Source organism: Nelumbo lutea, chromosome 1, assembly GCF_056320005.1.
Source record: "Nelumbo lutea isolate HS-2025 chromosome 1, American lotus-T2T, whole genome shotgun sequence".
Classification (NCBI taxonomy): Eukaryota; Viridiplantae; Streptophyta; class Magnoliopsida; order Proteales; family Nelumbonaceae; genus Nelumbo; species Nelumbo lutea.
The window spans coordinates 203,813,451-203,830,876 of record NC_142684.1 but is presented as its reverse complement, the minus strand read 5'-3'; the positions used below and the strand labels follow the sequence as shown (position 1 = coordinate 203,830,876).

Below are 17,426 nucleotides of genomic sequence, written 5' to 3'. Positions count from 1 at the left end.
GGTGGCCAAATACGTCATAATAGACAGACGACTGTACCAGAGGTCGTACATGCTCCCCTACCTGCGCTACTTGCGACCTTTCGAGGCCAACCATTCAAGGTCGTACCAGAGGGCTTGTGCGGTGGACACTTGGGGGGCATGGCTCTTGCCTAGAAAGCACTACGACAGGGATACTACTGGCCAACAATGAAAGTAGATGCGATTAAGCTCGTCAGAAAGTGTGACAAGTGCCAGAAGCACCCCAATATCCACCACCAACCTGCCGCTGACCTGAAGTACCTCACCAGCTTGTGGCCTTTCGCATAGAGGGGGATCAATTTACTTAGACCATTCTCGCCAGTGACAGGACAGAGAAGGTTCTTAGTGGTGGGTAGAAGTTGAACCCCTCGTAACGATCACATCTCGGAATGTGCAGAACTTCTTCTGGAAAAATATAGTGTGCCACTTCGAGTTACTTCGAGTACCGATCTCTAACAATGGTAAGCAGTTCGAGGACATTAAATTCTAGAACTGGTGCCAAGACATGGGAATTCAATAGAACTTTACCTTAGTGGCACACCCTCAAGCAAATGGCCAAGCAGAAGTCACAAACAGAGCTTTCCTCCGCGGACTGAAGGCACGCCTGGACCGAGCTAAAGGACTATGGGCAGATGAGCTACCCAGTGTTCTATGGGCTTATCGGACCACAGTGAAGACAACTACAAGCGAGACCCCCTTCAACCTCACCTACGGCACTGAAGCAATCATCCCAGCCTTGATTGAGGTTCCCTCGCTATGTCTAGAAGCGTATGATGACAAGGAAAATGAAGATGAGCTATGCACCAACCTCGACCTACTTGACGAAGTACGGGACCTCGCATATATTAGGACCGCGGCCTACCAGCAGAGAGTAGTTCAGTACTATAACGCCAGGGTCAAGAAGCGGAACCTCCATGTCGGTGACCTGTTTCTTAGTAAAGTTATGGTGTCTGAGACCGGTGTTGGTAAGCTCGGGCCAAATTGGGAAGGACCCTATCAAGTAAAGCGGGTGCTCGAGAAAGGAACATACGAACTCGAAACCCTAGAAGGGAAACAAGTACCTCAGGCATGGAATATTGTCAACTTAAGGCAATATTACCTATAAAGTATTGAGTAGACCACGAGTCACTCCCAGAGCCTAAGGGCCAAAATGCCGAGCTAACGAAGACCTCGGCATGATAAGACCCAGTCGCCTCCATGGCATGGGCGAACTCCAGAAGGAGCTAGACCGTAGTCACCCCCCCAAAGCCTAAGGGCCAAAACGCCAAGCTAACAAAGACATCGGTAGCATATGACCCAGTCGCCTCTATGGCATGGGTAAACTCTAAGAGTGGACTATAAGTCACTCCCCCAGCCTACGGGCTAAAACGTCAAGCTAACGAGAACCTCAGCACCAAATAAAACCTAGTCGCCTCATCAGCATAGGCTAAGTATTAGTACTAAAAGTATAGGCAGCTTGGGTGTGAACCCTATGATGCGTAGCTCACCTCGGTATATTAGTTGAACTCGATAAGGGACAACCTACGTCAACTTAACCCAGGTGCATATAGGTTGGGCATATGCTTACTATGATAACCCCCTCGGGGTATACCATAAACTCTCCTCGAGTACCAGGAAATAGTTCGAAGTAACAATGTCTGAGAAACCGCACTTCGGGCATTTAGCTCTAATAGTTTGAGTGATAAAGTCACTATGGCAAAAAGTGAAGAGCACACAACACTTAGCAGAAGAAAGAAACATCTCGTTACTAGTTCTTATAAATAAAACAAAAAACAAAAAACTGGGCCTAACAGCCTGAGAGAAGTTCATAAAAAAAACAAAGAAAAAGCAGGGCCTAACAGCTCGAGATAGTTCATAAAAAAAAGAAAGAAATTCTTAAAACCGAGTTCAGACACCCGGGAACAACCACTTCAGAATTCAGTCAAGAAGAAAAAACAAGAACTATCGACCTCAAGGTTCCACCGCCACCATGTCCTCGTCGTCCTCCGGAGAGTCGGGCTCCTCCTCCTCCGCCATGTCCACCGTTTCTGGGTCCAGACCCTTCATTGTTATGCCTTCAAGGTTGAGCCCGGAGAACTTCTTCCGGACCAGCCATCGATAGAGTTTGAACTTCGAACGGTAGGAGCTCGAGCCGTACTCCACTTGGAGGTCGTGGTACTCCTGGGAGTCTTTGAAGTCCCACACTGCCTTAGCTCGCTCTGCCTCCACCATGGCGTCAAAGTTCCGAGTTCGATGTTGGAGCGTGGACTCCAAGTTCTGGACCTGCGGGCAAAGGAGCTCCCTCTCCGCTATCACCCTCGATGACTCCTCCCTATAGCGAGCGCTCTCCTCAGACGACCGGGAGATCTATGCTTCCTGGTCCTGGACGAGCAGCTCCTGAGCCTCGCTCCCCTTCCAAGCCCGGAGGGTCTCACCTCGGGCTTGGTTGTGCTCGCCCCGGAGATTCTGCACATTCGACCTCTGAGTGAGGGCATCCTTGGAGTGAATGTTAGTCTAGAGGGCCATGGAATGGATGACAGAGTTCACCTGACAGCAAAAGGCCGAGGTAAAAAAAAAAAGAAGGGAAGAAGAAGAAGGGAAGGAAAAGAGCAACTACTTACCACCATGCAGTGAGCTGAGGCCAGCCTGGCGAGCTGCCTAGGGTCCATCCCTCCCTAGTCAGCGACCTCCTCGTGGGTGACCGCCTGTCGACTCCTTTGCGAGGCCACGATGATGTTGGTGATGCTTTCCTCCTTCCTCTCAGTAGGGAACCACAGGAAGGCGATGGGGTGGGACTGCACAAATGGAGGGTATGCCCTTGGGGTGGGACCTCCCTTTCTTCTGCGGCACCTTCCGTGGCTACTCCCTCGAATAGAATTGACGAAACCTTTGGCGGAGATGAAACAAAGGTTTGATCCATAGGAGCCTCGAACTCAGCACCCCCAGAAGTGGATGCTTGGTCAGGGCGTGACCTCTTGGCCCAACGCTTCTGGTTGCTCAACAGAAGGCGACATGCATCTACACCAGACATGTTGGCTACCAAAAATCGCAAGGCATTAGTCCATCAAAAAAAAAAAGAGCGTGACCTAAAGGCGACCTACCAGGGCTTAGGCCAGCCTGCGCGAGCTTGTCCTCAGCCAAATAGTCCGAGCAATGGAAACCAATCGCTGCCCAAGATTGCAACGTCTCTCGAACTTTTGGATCCAAGTCAACACTTAAATCCTAGATGGCGGCCCTACAAAATAATCCCGCTTCCAAGTCGGGATCCTATTCGACAGCTCATGAAGGAGTTTGAAGCCGGGACAGGGAGAGAAGTAATAAGAACGCCTTTCCAGAGGGGTTCTGGGGGAGGCATTTTTGATAGATAGAATGGAGGAAAAGATGTCAAGGTCGAGAGGAAGACAATACTCATAAAACAAAGAAATTGTCCCTACCACATTTCGGATTAAGTTGGGGTGAAGTTGGTCTATAGTAACATTAAAAGGTTTAAAACCTCCACTATCAAAGGATGTAGAGGAAGATGAAGGCCAGCAATGAGATGTTCTTGGAAGATCACGATTTTGTCGTGACCGTGTTCCCAAGGATAGTCGTCGGATGTGAGACTGTAGATGGGATTTCTGAGGAGGTCAAATTGAAGGACTAAGGTCCTGAGTCTCTCCATCGACATGGAGGAAGGATCGGAGCTGTCTGGCTCCCTACCCCGGGAAGTGGAAGCCGTTTCGCCGGAGGCCACCCGAGCCTCCGGAGCCTACCCCCAAGCTCCCCCTGAGCTCAAAGGGGCGTCATCTTGGTTACCGCCCCGGGGAAAGATATTGTATGGTAGACATTGCTGACAAAGCAAGAGGACTCACCAGGAAAAAGCTGAACCAGAAGGACGATGTGAACAGGAGAAGAGCTCGAGCAACTGGGTAAAGGTAAGACCTCACATCCGAAAGCAAGGCATCTTGGCGTAAAAGAAATGAGGCCTGGGGCCCTCCTATTTATAGCCACAGTGCCCACAATCGACGGCTCAGACTAAGGCGAATCCGACGGTTCGTAATCAAACTAAATGCATGTCTTTTAAAACTGAAATGTGACTAGTTGCATGTCTTCCATGATTAAGGTAATGCTGGCTGCACGTCTTTCGAAACTGAGAGCCGTTTTGGCATTTAAAAAGTCTAGAAATTACCCAACATCCGCGTGTGTATTTATTGCGATCAGTTAATCCAGTTTGAATTTCGGGTCAAATCCACCTGTCACACTCCATGAACTCCTCGCACTAAGGTAGAACCCTTAGCCCGAGGAGTGGGGGGCAATTGATGGAGGGTGATTTGGCCCGACCTCCTAAGAAGGTGACACGTGGACGTGACTCAGCATAAGTAACAGCTCAGCATGACAGACTGGCTACAACTGAGTAATGAGCTCATTAAAGTCCTCGCAGGTCAGCTCGCTAGAGCGCGAGCTCAAGGACCCTAGTATGCTGGAAGGGAACACTCCAAGCTAAGTCTATCCCAGCACGCGAGCTCAGACAATCAGCTCGCTCCAATACTTAGGCAAGAGGACCGCCTCAAAGGCAACCTCAGGTGGAATCACCTCGGAATACCTCCAGGAGCTCACTACAAGGCAGCTCGCTATGGGATAGTTCGCTACAAAGCAACTTGCTATTGAGCGATGTAGCGTTTTCATGAAGTTTCTTATCTGACAAGACCATACCCGTCAGATTGCACCACGTCTTCTGACTGATGGTGCAGTTCCTACCAGCCTAGCGGACTAAACCCACATTTCTCGACACGTGATTGGGCAGTACTCTGCAATGGGTACCTGCTCAGCCCAGGCAAATAACGGTTGCGACAGAGGGCCAGTGGCGGTTACGCCCAATTTGACAAGAACATCTATATTTAAAGGCCCCAGTTTCCTAGGGGCGAAGGTAGTTGAACTGATCTAGCGCTATCTGCACTCTTAGCTCTCTTTGCATTTCTTACAATTCTCTTAGAGTTCTAACTTAAGCATCGGAGTATTCCCACCAGGCGAGCTCCTTGGGAGTCTTTCACCTTCCTCTTCTCAGGTACTGGCCATCGCCAGTTAGGAGCCAGGTGTCCGCCAGCTAGGAGTGCCCGAATCGCGCTACATCAATTAGGTTTGTGTTTTTCTTTTATTTCAGATTAAAACAAACAAACAATTTGTTTTCTCTTATTTTATTTTATTTTATTCCTTACAACATAATTTTCTTTTGTTTATTTTATTTTATTTTATTTGTTATTTAAATTTTAGATTCATTTTTTCTTTTATTTCAGATTAAAAAACAAAAATAAAAAGAAATAAAAAAGAATTCATTTCCTTTATTTTATTTATTTTTGCAATGTATTTTTCTTTCGTTAATTTTATTTTCGTATTAATTTTTTAATTTGTGTTTTTCTTTTATTAAAAAAATGAAAAAAATTAGCATATTTTTTCTTTTGTTTATTTTATTTTTGGTTTATTTTTTTTAGATTTGTATTTTTATCTTTTATTTTGTCTATTTCTTGCATAATTTTCTTTTTGATCATTTTATTTTCAGTTTAATTTTTAGATTAGCAATTGGTTTGTTAGAATTTATTTTTGGTAGTTGTTAATTCTGTTTAGCACAATTAACTGTTGTTTTATTTTCTGTTTGCAATTATTGTTTGTAGTTAGTTGCATTTGCTTTGTTTATTTTGTTTCTTTCCATTAATCCACTTAAGGGCCATCCAACTTAAATAAAAAAAGGTGGGTATTTCATCACCCTCCCTTGGCTTAGCCTAAGCGATTAGGTCCTTGCGTGAGCAAGGGGAGCCTCCCACATCCCCACCTCTTACCTGGCTAACCATAGGAAGTGGTGTAATTCCAAGTGAACATAAAAGGATTCACATTGGTTGAACCACTAGTTTAGGAAACCCTTGGTCAGCCCCTAGGTTGTGTGGTTGATTTGTTTGCCTTTGAAAAAAAAAAAACAGAAAAAGAAGATTTTTTTTTTAATTCTAACTTGAATTTAGATTTTAGGAATTTAAATTTCAAAGGCTGAACTTGAATTTGAATTTAAATTTCAAAAATTTTAATTTTAGAAAAAAAAAGAGAGTTTCAAAAGCGGAGTTTAAATTTCAGAATTCAAGTTGTAAAATCCACATTTGAAATTAAACTCAAAATTTTAAATTCAAATAAGAAGAAAATAGACTTCTGTGTTGTATGTTGGGAAGGAAATCTTTAAGGAGTGGAACTGTAGAACCTATACCTAAAATAGAGAAATACCTACATCATCAACACCGAAATCAAATGGTCGGAATCAATGATGCCCAACCTAGAAAGTTGAAGGAATACTTCACTCCAACACAATATAACCCTTCATCTTGCATCCAGTTACCTGATACTCAGGCCTTACAGTATGAAATTAAGTCAAGTACAATCCAGATGCTCCCATCCTTCATTGGGAACCCAAGTGAGGACCCATACAAGCACATAGATGAGTTCCTGGAAATATGTTCAACTGTAAGGATTCAGAGTTTCAATGATGATGCCCTTAGATTGACTCTTTTCCCCTTCTCCTTTAAGGATGCCAAGTATTGGTTAGGGATTATAGGGAGACCCATTAGACTTGGGCAGAAATGAAACAAGAATTCCTTAGGAAGTTCTATCCTATAGGCAGAACCAATACCATGAGGAGAGTTATCACGGATTCACCCAAACACTAGGTGAACAAATTCATGAGGCTTGGGAGAGGATGAAAGATTTAATGAGAAAATGCCCACACCATGGTCTGTCCTAGTGGCAAATTGTCCAAGCCTTATATGAAGGCCTGATAGATCAATACAGGCAGATGGTATATGCATTGTGTGTGTGGGGGGGGGGGGGGCATTTATGAGCAAGAGCGATGATGAAGCTTATAATCTTTTCGAAACCCTGAGTGAGAATTCTACCAATAATGTGTTGTTGTATTCCTATGAATGGTCGGTGGGACCCTCAAAGATGACAGGGCTCTATGAGGTCAGAAATAATATAGAGCCCAAGGCAAAAATGGACTTGAATGCCATTTCTAGAAAGTTGGATAGGGTAGACCTTCTAGCCTAGAAACTTGATCAGTTTTTCACTCTTAACCAACAATCGGGCCCATCTACCTCTTATCTCAAAGTATGTCCCATTTGTGCCAACTCGGCCCACTAGGTTGATGACTGTCATACTGCAGCCCAATTTTTACCTTTTATCCAAGAACAAGTTCAGGCAGCCCAGAGTTTATCAAGGCCCAATAATGATCCATATTCTAATACTTATAACCCTGGGTGGAGAAACCATCCTAACTTTTCTTGGAGGACACATCAACCCAATGTATAGTCCTATCAACATCCATCCAACTCCATGGCCCAACAGTTTCAGAGGCCATTAGTACAAAACTAGTTCCAGCAGGTGTACCCTAGGAGTTGATCGGCCTAACCATATCAGGGCTACCCATAACCCTCTCAATCCCGACTAGTAGACGATCAATTTATGCAACTACAGCAGTTGATCCTAAATCAACAGCAGTTCATTGCTAGGTTAGAAAGCCAAATAGGAAAGCTAGCTGAAGCTAATGCAAGGAGGGCAGTGGGGCAACTACCGAGTCAACTAGTTACAAACCCTAGGAATCAGCCACTGGGTTTCTCTCAACAAATTCAACCACCTCTTCAAAATCCCCAATTCGAAAATGCTAAAGCTATAACAACTTTAAGGAGTGGGAGAATTTTCGAAGACCCATATGACAAAGAAAGTAAAGAAGAAGAAAAGGAGTCAGAAAACCCTAAGTTGGGGGGGGTGGGGAGAAGAAGAAAGGGAAAACTTAGAAAAAGAGCCTAAAGTAAACCAATCTGTAGTCCCCTTTCCTATCGTATTCACAGTCGAGCCATCACGGAAAAAGAAAGAGATTTGCAATGAGGAGATCGGGGAACTTTTCAAACAAGTATACACTAACATCCTGCTCCTCGATGCGATTCAACATGTCCCGACTTATGCAAAGTTTCTGAAAGAGCTATGCACACAAAAGAGGGAGCCATGATCGGCCCCACAAAAAGTGATGCTCTCAGCAAATGTGGTCCTCTTGAACCAACTTCTCCAGAAAATTAAAGAACTGGGTGCTCTTCTTATTAGCTATATAATTTCTGGAATCACCTTTGATAGGGCCCTATTAGATCTAGGAACTAGTGTGGACCTGCTTCTGTCCATTATTTGTAAAAGGTTCAGGGTCAGTGAGTTGAAACCTACCCCAGTAATTCTGCAACTAACTGATCGGTTGGTCAAGACTCCTAAAGGTGTCATCGAGGATGTCATTGTCAGAATAGAAAATTGTTATTTCCCTGTAGATTTTGTTGTCCTAAACATGACCCCAATCGAAAAACTGAACCACAACCCGATAATCTTAGGATGGCCATTTTTAGCAATGACTAATGCAAATATCAATTGTAAATCGGGGAAATGGACATCTCATTTGAGGAGTAGAAGGTCCAATTGAATGTTTTTTATTGCTTCTAAGCATCCAAACCTAGGGGTAGATGAAGGCAATGTGGACATAGTGGACAATCTCGTGAATGACCTACCTACCCCTTGGTTAGCTCGATCTAGTCCTAGTTGGTATGAAAACGAAAGTGAGTATGAGAGTTTGGATGAGAGAGGTGAATAGTTGCATCTAGTTGAAGATGTTATACTTAGCAATGGTTGGGAGGCAACCCAAAGTAAGTTAATTTTAGGATTAGAGTTTACTTTTTTTTTTCTTGATTCAAGACCAGGTGGCATACCTTGAACCCCTCAGCAGAACCATACCCGTTGTTCCCTTTGGCCCAAATCTTCTTTGCGTCATTCTAATCATGCCATGAGGGACAATTTGGAGGTGAGGAAAGAGAAAAAAAAATTGTGAAGCTAAGCCTTTAAAGATGGAGAATTAAAGTTTCACTGAAATTTTTTAAATTTTCCGTTAAGAGGGATTCCCAAACATAAAAAGCTAAGGAAACTGATAAAAGAATATTGAATTCTTTAGAAATTGGTAACAAGTGATAGGAGTAAAAAATTGGTCTTGTTTGAATATTGTCGAAACCATTTAGAAATTAGAAAATACTCCCAAATTTACCCCTATCAAGATAGGAAGAGAAAGATTGAGAAATTAGACAAAATTCTTCAAATTGTTAAGAGATAGTGGACTACCCTAAACAATGTTGCAAAAAAAGAAATAAAAAATAAAAAATAAAAAATAAAAGAGAGAGAATAAAAGGTTAATGGACACCCTAGACTAGACTTAGTAATCGGGTCACTTCACCTAAGTCAAGTGTCGAGATTCGCGTCAAACGGAAAAGTGAATGCCAAAGACACTTACCTAACACTTAGTAATCGAGTCTCTTCACCTAAGTCAAGTGTCAAGATTCACGTAAAACGGTGAAAGGTAACAATAAAAATAAGTTCAAGCGTAGAAATCCGCTGTCATAAATAATAAGAAGAATACATGTTTGATTTTAAAATCAATCTCATCTTATCAAGATAGTTTGCAAATGGAAGGGTAAATAAGATTTTTAAACCATGTTTCGGTAATATTCAAAATAAAACAGTTTTCTCCCTAAAGACCAATAGCGATCTATACAGAATTTGAGAATGTTGGAATCAAGATGCTTGATTAATTCTGTTAGGGATGGCCTTGTAATGGGAAAGATCTATATACTTAGTGTAATTTTAAGACTACATTGCTAAGGAGCTAAAAATGATTAAGTTGCAGGGTGTGATAACCCTACATTTTGATGCCTCCGGTTTCGGGTCGATAGTTTGTTTGTTCGATTCGAATGGACTGCCTGTTCTGAAAACAAAAATTATAGGAAAAATTTGAGTGTGTGAGGTCGATTAAGTAATATCATACGTGTTATGTCATTCAAGTGTGTGACTCATACAACCCAAAAAGGGAACCTTTCTATCCACTGGTTTTTGGGTCGACGGTTCGACTGTCTGGCTCAAACGGGTTGATGGTTTGACTGCTTGGATCAATAGGTTGTTGACCAATTCAATGATTTTTGGCTAGGGACCATGATTGGGGTAAAACAGAACCAGTTGTCTGGACGGTTCCCAATTAAAAAAATGATGGTTTGACTGTTCGGTTCGAACGGAAGACCTGTTCTAACAACAAAAATTATAGACAAAAAACTGAGTGTGTGATGTCCATTAAGCATTATCATATGTGTTATGTCATTCAATCTATGATTCATACGACTTGAAAATGGAACCGTTTTGGTCACCGGTTTTTGGGTTGATGGTTTGACCACCCGGTTCGAACAGATGGCCTGTTTTGACTATAAAAATAAAAAATAAAAATAAAAATGGCATAAAATGATTGAACGGGTTGACGGTTCAACCGCCCATGTTAATGGATCGTTGACCGATTTAACAATTTTTTGCCAAGGACTGGGATTGGGATAAAATAGAACCAGTTGCCTAGATGGTTCCTAATTAGAAAATGAAAAAAATTGTCAAAAACAATTGAACGGGTCAATAGTTCAACCACCAGGGTCAATGGGTCGTTGATTGATTCAATGGTTTTTGTCGAGGGACCGTGATTAGGGTAAAATGAAACCAGTTGCCTAGATAGATCATAGGCCGAAATGCCTATCCGTCTGAGTCAATGACAATTCGAAAACCATGATTTTTTTTGCTTTTGGATTTTAACTATTCAAAGGTTTCTTCTACTGTTGGCTTTATTTAAGCGTGTGCGGTATCCTTTTTTTCATTTTCTGCTTTTTTTTGTGTTTGGTCTTCTTCTCCAAGATCCTCCAAAACAGGGGTTTACCACCATTTTATTTCTTTTCTTTTTGTTTTTTTTCTTTGGGTTGTCTTGTGCAATGTTTTTTTTTTCTTACAAGACGATATGTTTTGTCTCTTTCTTTGATTGCATGTATGTCTAGCTCCATATCAAAGCAGAACTTTGGACTCAATTTTCTAATATTTTTTCCTTGGTTTTTCTAGTTTGGTGGATTTACCGCCAATTTTTTTCTGTGTTTATAGTCACTTTGGATTTATCTTTCAAGGTTTTGGAATCCCTTGCAATGTCCACCCTTCTCATGACTATGACTACAAAGTTATTTCGTTTAATTATTGACTCTAGAAAGAATGACTAGAAACAAAATAGTTCTGGCCATCGGTTTCTAAAATGGATGGCCCATTCTGACAACAAAAAAATAAAAATAAAAATGGCCAAATACCGTTGAACAGGTCGACAAGTCAATTGGTCATTGACTAATTCAACGATTTTTGGCCAAGGACTAGGTTTGGGGTAAAACGGAACTGGTTGCCTGGATGGTTCTCGGGCCGAACGATCCTACTGTCGGAGTCAACTGGGAGTTCTCAATGCGAAACAAAGGTTAGCTATGAAGTAGAGCTTAGAACAATCACTATATGATCATATTCTTTTATATGAGATGCTTTGTTGAAGCAATATTTAAAAAACAAGCACATGATGATCTTTTTTAAGTTTTTATATAAGTTTCAACACTTGAGTACTTATAATTACAAGTTTCTTATTAATAAACTATTGTCTTTTTTAATGTAGCAATTAACAATATTGTGATTCCATTCCAGCCCCTACAAAGTAGGGCCCTCCACTAGTATAGCAATTATTGTGATACCACGACATTCATTTAAAATACTATCCTATCACCACCCTCAAAATAGTACTCCATTACCCCCTGCCCCTATTGTATACACTATACAGAACTCCAAATGGTCAAAAAGAGTGGTGGAAAGTGGAAACATCTAACTAGCATGCTTAGAACTCCACACTAGGGAGCAACATTGTGGATTGTTATTCTATGGAGATCTTTCTTTGAAAGAAAGACTAACACATGATAAACGGGTGGTATATATGATTCTAAAGTTATACCAATCTTTTTCCTTTGAAAATGACATTTTGGCTCAGTTTGGGAGGAATATAAATACAAATATGTATACCAAGGTTCAAAATATCGATACACCCAATATGTTGGTAGGGGTATATTGGGCTATACCGGTATTGTTTTTTTACTTTGTTTTATTTTTTTTTTCAAAATCGGTTTAGGGGGGCGTGTAAGGCTCTTCCACCCCTGAACCGGTTAGAACTCCGATACACTCTCTGTAGGGGCATATTAGGGAGCTCCCAAAACGATATGTATCGACCGATACGGGTCAATATGTATTGATACTTTGAACCTTGATGTATACTACAAATACATACAAAATATAAAGTTTTACACTCTACATATTTGTATTTGTACTCCTTCCAAGTGGAGCCTTTCTTTCAACTACACAATGCAAAATAGAGATGTTATGACTGAAGTCATATTGGCATCTGAGAAACCTCATATTTTTGTCATGTCTTGCTTTGATCAACCAATCAACCTCTATGTGTCTCTCTAGAACAAGTACCAGTTTGAACAGACATCTATGTGTCTATTCAGGTGATTGAAAACACTCTATAAATAAAATGTTGATTGACCCAGTAACATATGCCAATACACAACACAGTTTTTTTTCTCTGTCAATCGTCCATTTCTGAGCATCACTCTTGGTAGTTCGCGAAGGTCTACTAAGTGAATGCCCGCCTATCAGTAGCTTGTGGACTGTTTTATCTTGACAACCGATTTGCATTCTGATGAACCTACAATTTATCTATATTTTATGAGGTTTTTGCATGAAATTTTATGTTGGTTTAATTAGATTTTGCCCTATTTTAGATTGATTGCAAGAAAGATTTCAGGGGGAGCCAAATCAACAAAAAAAAGGCAAAAGCAAGAAAAAAAAGCCCAAAATTTATCAAGTTCAGCCCGGCCCAGCCATGAGAGCAAGGGAGTTTCATTCGGCCCAAGTAGTGCAAGCTAACTCTTTGGAAAACCCAAGGGAAGAAGCATAGCAAGAAGGAAATTTTGGCCCAGCCCATTTTTAGCCCAAATAACAGCCTAGAGTGTAGCCCACATGAGCTCAAAAGCAAGCTAAGTTTTAGCCCAAATAGCAGCCCAAAGGGAGCTAGGGGCGGCAACTCCTAGAAGTTTCTTGAAGAGAAGGAGGGAGCACTCTAGAAGGTTCATGAGGGGTGTATTACACCCAATTCTAGAGACTTCAAGAAGGGGCAAGAGCCCCCTTGAAAAACTATATAAGGAGGCCTCTAGGAAGGGGGAGAGGTGTTCAATTGCTTGAGAGGAAGGCTCTCCCACTCTTAGAGGTTCGGCCACCTTGAGAGAAGAGAGGAGAAGAAGGCTAGGCGCAAGGAAGAAGAAGAAGAAGGGCTGAAGGAAGTTCAAGACAAGCAAGCTAGAAGAGAAGGTGAGTTCGAATTGAGGGTTTGTGATTCAAAGATCTTTTGTAATAAATCAATTGTATTTCATTCTCTTTTGATTCGAATTCAGTTTTCTTTGTTATATTTTCTTTCTTCTTTCTCCTTGTTAAAATTCTTCCTTGATGTATTTCAACTTGTAAAATTTCAGTTCAGCAATCCAATTCTTTTTTATTCATTCAAATGGTCATGAATTGTACTTGAAGTTTCTTGAATAAGGGTGTTATTGTAGATTAATTCGGCCAACTAACCTTCAAAACTCAGATCTGAATTTGCAAGATCTGAATTGCTTGAAAGAGAATTCAGATCTGCAATTTTTAGATTGGCCGAATTAATCTACAGCTTGGAATTCCTAGAGTGCTTGAGAGAGACTCTAGGAATTCAGATCTACTATTCAAGAACTGAATTGAGCGCAAGGTTAGAGATAACTTGCACAATTCAGTTGGTGATCAATTCATATTTGAATTGATGCCTTAGAAGTGTTTGAAGAAATGCATGCATGGGGATTAGATTCTTGCTAGACATAGAAGAACCGTCACTCATGCATAGGATGAACATGCGCTTGAGAGAGGCTGTTCATGACCTTGGGGTTTCACCAAACCAAGGCTCAATCATGATTTATTCGAATGATCCAAATTGATAGATTGCTGAATTCTGATATTGACATTTACTGCTTACTCTTCTAACCTGATTTGAAGGCAATTGGGCCAATGATTTAGATAGATTTTAATTTAGGATTTTTTTAGCTTTCATTAAAGTTTTGATTTATTTGTTGATCAGATAAGAAGTGCTCAATTTAGTATTGGTAATTGTTTCCTAAATCCTCGTGGGAACGATACTTCACTCACTACTTTATTACTTGAACGGCTAGTGCACTTGCTAGTGTCACAATGAGCCACACATCAAGTTTTTGGCGCCGTTGCCGGGGATTTATAGAAGCAATATTAGGAAACATTGAGCATTCTTAATCTGGTATCATTCAGCATTGCATTCATAGTTGGTTTAATTTGCTTAACTTTACATTTTAGCTTTGAATGCAACTGCTGTACTACTGTAGTTATGTTTCTTCTTTCTTAAGTAGATTACTTTCTTTTTCTGATTCAGTTTCATTTTAATAAAGGCATATTTGATTTCTATTCAATCTTGGTGTTGTTCCCTTCAAAAAGAAAAAAAAAAGAAAAAATTCACAAAAACATGAGTGTTGCAGATCTGAGTTGCATTCGGCACTCAGATCAGCAGATTTCAGATCTGCAGCACTCAACCGAAAAGAATTGCTTGTGTTTCAGACTTTTATTTCTTTTTTCATTACAAAAAGAAAAATATATATATAAAATGAAAAAAAATGGAGATCTTTTGAACAACAAGAGGAGCAATTGAGAATTTGGATCAGAATTCAGATTTGAGTTCAGATCTGAGTTCTGCTATTGCAGATCTACAACAGTTCAGATCTGAGTTCCTCTGAATTCAGACCTGAACTGACTCAATTTTGAGGGGAATTTGGTGTCATCACCATCCCAATTCACCCTAGGGCACTTCTGCTATTCCCCAAAAACAATTTGGTAGCAATAACTGAAGGTAAGGCAATTGAGAATTCAGATCCGAACTCAGACTTGAGTTCAAACCTGAATTCTGCTATTGCAGAACTGCTCAGTTCAGATCTGAGTTCAGATGAACTCAGACCTGAACTGATACAAGTTTAAGGTGAATTGGGTGCCATCATCACCCCAATTCACCCTATGATAAATCCGACATACCCCAAAGGTAATTGGATAGCAAAGAATGAAAAAGAAAATTCAGATCTGAACTATAGTTGAGGACTGAGCTGATACAGAGCACATTTTGGATTTTGGGTGAACTGAACATTTGCTTTATCCACTTGTAACCGAGCTACATTAGCTAAGGAGGTGTATGTTTGGATTGAATAATTGTTATGGCTCAGATATTTAATAAAAATTAGCACTTTCCAAGTATTTCTATTAGCATTCAGATCTGTAGTAGGGCTGCTACAGTACAACAGTTAGCAGACCTGATTTCAGGTCAGGTTTGTGCTTTCGAACACCCACACATTCTTGGATGCTCTTTGCAAAAGAAAAAAAAAAGAAAAAAAAAATTATGATGACCAGCTTTGATCTCTTTTGAGAATGAACTGAACTTGAACTCAGATCTGTTCTACAACCTGCTAATTTGCAGCAGTAGCAATGCCAATAATGCAGACCTGATTTCAGATTTCTACAAAAGTTGTGTGGACCAAATAGCTTGCAATACCAAACATTGTAGACCCGATTTTTAGGTCTTAGCAAGTGTTTGATATGCATCAGCTATACAGGTTTGGGCTTCAATTGTAGAGCTTAAAATCCTTAAACCATGCCTAACTCAGGACTGGATTTAGTTTATTTCAGATCCTTTTAATATATTTTTCAGATCAGATCTGATTTCAGCCCTAAAGCATCACAGATTTGATTCCAACCTTAATGGATGTATATTGTAGTGTATACCAATGAGTGTATGAATATACAGCTCAGATCTGAATTATTATTTGTTAATTACTCTGGACTAACAATGCCAAAGACTTGTAGATCTGAACTCAACTAATTTGGGTCTGAATTCAGATGTTGCAATCGATGGATGTAGATAAAGGAACCTTGAATAAGATGATTGGTTTAAATCTGCTTTTAGTATAATCAGCTTCATTTATTCATGATAGGATGTAGGTTTTTGTATTCCAATAATTCACTTTAGATTTTCAGTGTGATAGGATTAGTTATTTATTTTCTTGTGTGAATATTGGCCTTTTTATTGCTTTGACTTTAACAGTTTATGACAAGCAGACCTGAACTGGAAGAGATCCTTTACGACCCGGAGATTGAACGGACTCTCCGTGTCCATTTAAGAGCTGCTAGGCAAGTCAGACAAGAAGCACAAGAAGCTCAAGAAGCTCAAGAAATGGCTGAGCAGAGGACTATGATGGACTATGCCAAACCCACTCTCACTGGAGCTGCCTCCAGCATTATCAGGCCCAATATTGCTGCTAACAACTTTGAGATCAAACCTGCCATCATACAAATGATTCAAAACACGGTGCAATTCTGTGGATTGGCCCATGAAGATCCCAATGCACACATTTCTAACTTTTTAGAAATTTGTGACACCTTCAAACACAATGGGGTAAGTGATGACGCCATTAGGTTGAGGTTATTCCCATTTTCTTTGAAGGATAAAGCCAAAGCATGGCTGAATTTGTTACCGGCAGGATCAATAGCTACGTGGGACGAAATGGCCAGCCGTTTTCTCTCTAAATATTTTCCCCCTTCTAAAACTGCTAAAATGAGGAATGACATCACTACTTTTTTCCAGCAAGAGGGGGAATCTTTATATGAGTCATGGGAACGATACAAGGAGCTGTTAAGGAGAGTTCCTCACCATGGCCTCCCCATTTGGCTGCAAGTGCAGACTTTCTATAATGGTCTTACTGACTCAAATAAGACCATATTAGATATTGCAGTCGGAGGATCCATAAATAATAAAACTCCTGAGGTTGCCCATGCACTTATTGAGGAAATGGCAGCCAACAACTATCAATGGCATTCGGAAAGAACTCAAACTAGGAAGCAGCAAGGCTTGCATAATGTTGACACTTATACAGCACTATCTGCACAAATAGGAGCACTCAGTAAGAAAATAGATGAAATGCAGATAGCTGCCATGCATGTGCAGCCTCTTAATTGTGAATTGTGTGGGGGAGGCCACATCAGTACAGACTGCCAAGTTGGAAATCAGTTCAGACCATCTACTGAACAAGTTGACTAAGTCAGCAATTCGTCAAGACAACAGGGTTACCAGAGTCACCATACTTTTCATCCAGGATGGAGGGGACTTTCAAGCCAACCCTGGCCAAATCAGCATACTTCCAAGCCGTTCCACCAGACTTATCATCAGCCTGAACCAAAATCCAATTTGGAAGAACTGATGACAAAATTTATAGCAGGTGCAGAAACTAGGTTCCAGAACCAGGAAGCCTCAATCAAAAACCTGGAAAACCAAGTGGGGCAATTGGCACAATTAATCTCTTCCAGACTGCCGGGAACTCTTCCAAGCAACACTGAAGTGAATCCACGAGAGCAGGTGCAAGCTATTACCT

General features: G+C 40.9%; 2 non-coding genes across 2 annotated transcripts; both read right to left on the bottom strand.

Moving 5' to 3' along the window:
• Positions 1-6,639: 6,639 nt before the first annotated feature.
• On the bottom strand, positions 6,640-6,747 carry LOC148880485 (small nucleolar RNA R71). Its single transcript, XR_016106289.1, has one exon. It is a non-coding gene; the product is annotated as a small nucleolar RNA R71 (small nucleolar RNA).
• A 9,862-nt stretch (positions 6,748-16,609) lies between these two features.
• LOC148880484 (small nucleolar RNA R71) lies at positions 16,610-16,716 on the bottom strand. Its single transcript, XR_016106157.1, has one exon. It is a non-coding gene; the product is annotated as a small nucleolar RNA R71 (small nucleolar RNA).
• Positions 16,717-17,426: the final 710 nt, after the last annotated feature.